Raw genomic sequence first — 4533 nt, 5'->3', positions numbered from 1 at the left:
CAGGGGGAGGAGTGGTTTGCACTCCCTAAGTACCCATGACTGCTTGGCCAGCCCTTTGAGGCCAGCCAAGCAGTCATGCACACTTTGCATTTTTCCCAACAGTCTGCATTACAGAGCCTGGTGAGGAACATGCAAAGCCTCCCTGTCCCCATCTGAGTGCCGAATCACGGCACTCAGACCAATCACAATGCTGCATTGCAGCATTGCGATTGGCACAGGAGAAGCTGTGTGCCCGGGTGCTTCCTGCTGCTGCTGTCGGCCAACACTGGAGCCTGGAAGATGAAGAGGACGGAGGAGAGGCGTCCGTCAGTTAGTTTAAGGTAAGTCCTTTATATTTTTTTTACAAGTCCCCCCCTGCCCACCCCTCTCCTCCAGGAGCAGCCGCTACTGCGATTAGTAGGCGCAAGAAATGTAACACTAGGGTTATTGAGTACCAAGCCTTCCCAGCCTCTCCTAAGTTATGCGTGCAGCAGTGCCTTAAGGCCTATGAGGAGATGTCAGTGGATTTCAGGTCTCCAGGAGAGAGATAACTCCTAATCGCTATCAGAAAGCCTCACAGTTTCGTCTGTCACTATAGCAGGTTGGGTGTGGTGAGACATGCAGGAAGCTGGCATAGATCTCATTATTTTTGGGGCCCAATCCACTAGGGGGGGCATGGCCTTTAAGGCCTTCAGTCTAGGCGCCAGACTAGAGGATATTGTGAACGCAGCTGATTGGTCCTCAGACTCTACCTTTAAAAGGTTCTATTTTAAAACAATTTTGGATATGGCTCATTTCGTGGTAAGTAAGCTTTAAACTGGCATAATCCGAGCCTCTAAGTCCTGACATAGAATGAAAAATGTCCTAGATATCGTAACTGAAAGTTTCAATTCTATTAAGAACACGGAGGTGAGGATTATCCCACCCTCAGATGGCTGATCCAGGAGGCCCTCCCCATGACTAGTAAGTAATGAGTTATTCGGTTTGCTTGCTCTTGACTGTAGTAATCTTATGATGCCAATAGATATGTTCTTGTGCAGACTTGGTTTTGGTTGATTGCCCTGGTTGGTCAAGGTTCTCATGATAATTTCATCTATTTTGTTCCAGACTTGGCTACTGGAAAGGAAGATTCGTAGAAAAAGGACAATGGCGTTACTCTCACTACAAAAGAGGATTTGGGAACAGAGAAGAAAGAATATATTAAGGACCCTGGCACCTGATTGGACAATGGGATCTGGTGGGCTATGTTGCCTGCCATTTATTTTTACCAAATTCCCTGAGGTTCATGGGAAATGTGGTTTTCTTTGGTACTGTGGAAGTGGCTGCTGTTAATAAAGTGAAGAAAGCCTTAATCATAATCCTCACCTCTGTGTCCTTAATAGAATTGAAACTTTCTGTTACGAGAGCTAGGACATTTTTCATTGTGGACTTGTGACAACTAATCACCCCACCCTTTTTGTTTATCTCAGAAACCATGTTTTGATACCCTCAGAGACCAAATTCCGTAAAACACTAAAAACTCACCTCTTCCGCTCTGCACTGATGTGACCTCCTTGCTCTAGCCGCCTCTCTTTTCTTCTTAGCGCGGGGACACGCCGGGGTGCGTAACCATGCGCTTTACAAACTGCCATAATAATAATAATAAATTAAGCAGTTCCTGCATCTTGGCTCTCATTGTTAGAGGCCAGTAAATTGCTAAGGGCAGTAACAGTACCTAGTATCACCATTGGAGTTATACGTTTTGTTGTACACACAAGAGATTTCAGCTGCTGAAACTCTGAGGGAAAACATATGGGATTTGGCAGAGAATCATTGATTCCAGCAAATTATTCCCCAAAAACATATAATCCACATTATTTTCACACCACATGAGTTATCTAGACACCTTTAATGGTAATTACGAGGTGGGGAAGTAAGAAGAATTTTAACAGGTCACTCATAATAAAAGCCCTGGTGTACTATTTGCATCCAGAGTAGCAATCTGCAGCAGGTGAGGGTTCGCTATTATTTGAAGTTCCAGCTGCACCCAAACCAATTGTCTCATATAAAGGGCCTACTGCACTCCTATTGTTAATCCCATTCATTCTGGCAGGGGCCTAGCTAGAGCTTAACACCTTGATGGCAATTCCCTAGAGAAAGACACCCAGCTTGCGTCACATCAGAATTGTTTATGAGAGAAATTATTATTTGGAGGCAATTTTTGACTTTTCCATTCTATATCTGTAAGAGATAGGCATGCACTGTAAGAATGTCGGAATTATCTGTCTATGCTGTCTATGGAAGTACTAACTAATAATCATTTATATAGTGCATATTAATAAATATTTATTAATGCAAAGAGGAACCATATTTTATCAGTCTTAAAATAATGAAAGCTTGAAAAAAACAACAGTGCTGGAAACGTATGGCCTGCAATTTACATGTGGCTTCCTAATGCAGGTTTCATTAATTTCCAAGCTTGTTCAGCTATACTGCAAAGAGTTGTAACCATTAACCTGCAGATAACACTTGGATCTCTGTTACAAAATCAGTAACCGATTGAGCTATCTACAAATCTGTGACCTGCATGCCAAATTCTAAACATTTTACAGATTATGAGGAGAGTGGGTGGGGCGTTGGACGGGCAGAGTTTTGTTCCAAGCACTGTTTGTGAGGCCATTATATCCACCCCTATCAATCCCCCACTCTCAAAAAATGCTTCTCAGTTTGTCACCAATATCATAGGCTGTTTTCACACACCTTAATGGATATTAGCAGTGCAGAGGCTATAAACACGAGCTAGAAACCCTCTCTATGCAGGGGTTTGCATCCAAGGTCAGATTGGGACCACAAATTAGTCGGGCATTAAAATAAAAGTGTCCCACATTTGCAGATTGCAACCTCTTATGAAACATTGCGTGGTTAGTATCAGGGTTATTTTGGGGTAAATTAAGCTTTGTAAAGGTTCAAGGGTCAGTAGCCATAATCGAAGACTAAAAACACAATTATTGCATTGCAGCTCACCCAAAGGTCTTCTGACGTAAGATCAATAAAGGTTCTCATTCTCGGCTCCCTGGATCCATTGCTCACTCTTAGATCTCCCAGCCCTTGCTCGGCCTCAGATTGCCAAATCCCTTGTCTGCAATCAGGTCCTAAAACTCCTGGTCATCCTTAGAGATCCTCACTTACCACTGACCAACATAATCCCAGAGCTTCACTCTCAACCTCAAGGCTGTAGGCTTTTGTTCATTCTGAAGGAACTCTGGGTGCAGGTCATCTTATGCCCTCGAGGCTCTTTTAATCATTTGCCCATAAACTACTCACTTAGCAATAGGACCCATAAGCCCCTTTCCACTCTTCAGTCCCCTGAGGATCCTGCACAGGCTTTGATCCCTGTCACCCTAGCTCGCTCTCAGTAGTCTTTGGATTCCAGCTCATCTTCTGGTCACCTGAATTCCTTGTTGATCCTCAGGCCCAGAAGATCTTGCTCACTCTTACAATGCAGCTTGAGGATATATTCAGTTCCTTGAGAACCAGGTTCACCTTGAGATTCTGCAAAGCATATATTCAACACTCCGTCCATCATTTCCTTTGGTTTTTGCTTTGTTCGCCATAAGTTGGCAGGGTATGCTCAGACGTGAGTCCCTTGCTCACTTTGCCACTGGATTCAAGCAAGCCTGGCTGAAGACGGCTGAAATGCCAGAAACCGGTCCTAGGAAGCTTGTTTCCGGTCCAGGGAAGACATGGCTTGGCAGTTCGGGCTGGACTGTTCCCATGAGGCACAGGGTGAGACTGATTTGCATATGGCCATGTCTGAACTGGGGTGGCAGAGTTGGCTAAAGAACGGTGATGGATTAAACCCAGATCAGTTGACTGGGGGTGAGTGCTTGCAATGTTCAACACTCCGTCCATCATTTCCTTTGGTTTTTGCTTCATCCTTAGAGATCCTCACTTACCACTGACCAACATAATCCCAGAGCTTCACTCTCAACCTCAAGGCTGTAGGCTTTTGTTCATTCTGAAGGAACTCTGGGTGCAGGTCATCTTATGCCCTCGAGGCTCTTTTCATCATTTGCCCATAAACTACTCACTTAGCAATAGGACCCATAAGCCCCTTTCCACTCTTTAGTCCCCTGAGGATCCTGCACAGGCTTCGATCCCTGTCACCCTAGCTCGCTCTCAATAGTCTTTGGATTCCAGCTCATCTTCTGGTCACCTGAATTCCTTGTTGATCCTCAGGCCCAGAAGATCTTGCTCACTCTTACAATGCAGCTTGAGGATACATTCAGTTCCTTGAGAACCAGGTTCACCTTGAGAGTCTGCAAAGCATATATCTCCCCGTAGTTTCATTGCTGCTAAAGACATGAGGCTCGTAGTGACCACCAGATCTCTGAAAGATGCTGCTCACACTCAACCCTTGCAGAGGGCATTGGGGGTCAGCATTTGCTTTAGGAGCATTCTTGATTCAGGTCCCTAAGCCCACAGCTCACCCGTGGGTTCCTGAAGATTCTGCTTCCACTCAGTTCCCTAAATGCTTGCTCGGTCTCAGGTCTTCAAGTCTCATGCAAGTCCCAG

This window comes from Triturus cristatus, chromosome 3_1 (genome assembly GCF_964204655.1).
Source record: "Triturus cristatus chromosome 3_1, aTriCri1.1, whole genome shotgun sequence".
Classification (NCBI taxonomy): Eukaryota; Metazoa; Chordata; class Amphibia; order Caudata; family Salamandridae; genus Triturus; species Triturus cristatus.
Note: the sequence above shows the minus strand (reverse complement) of the source record.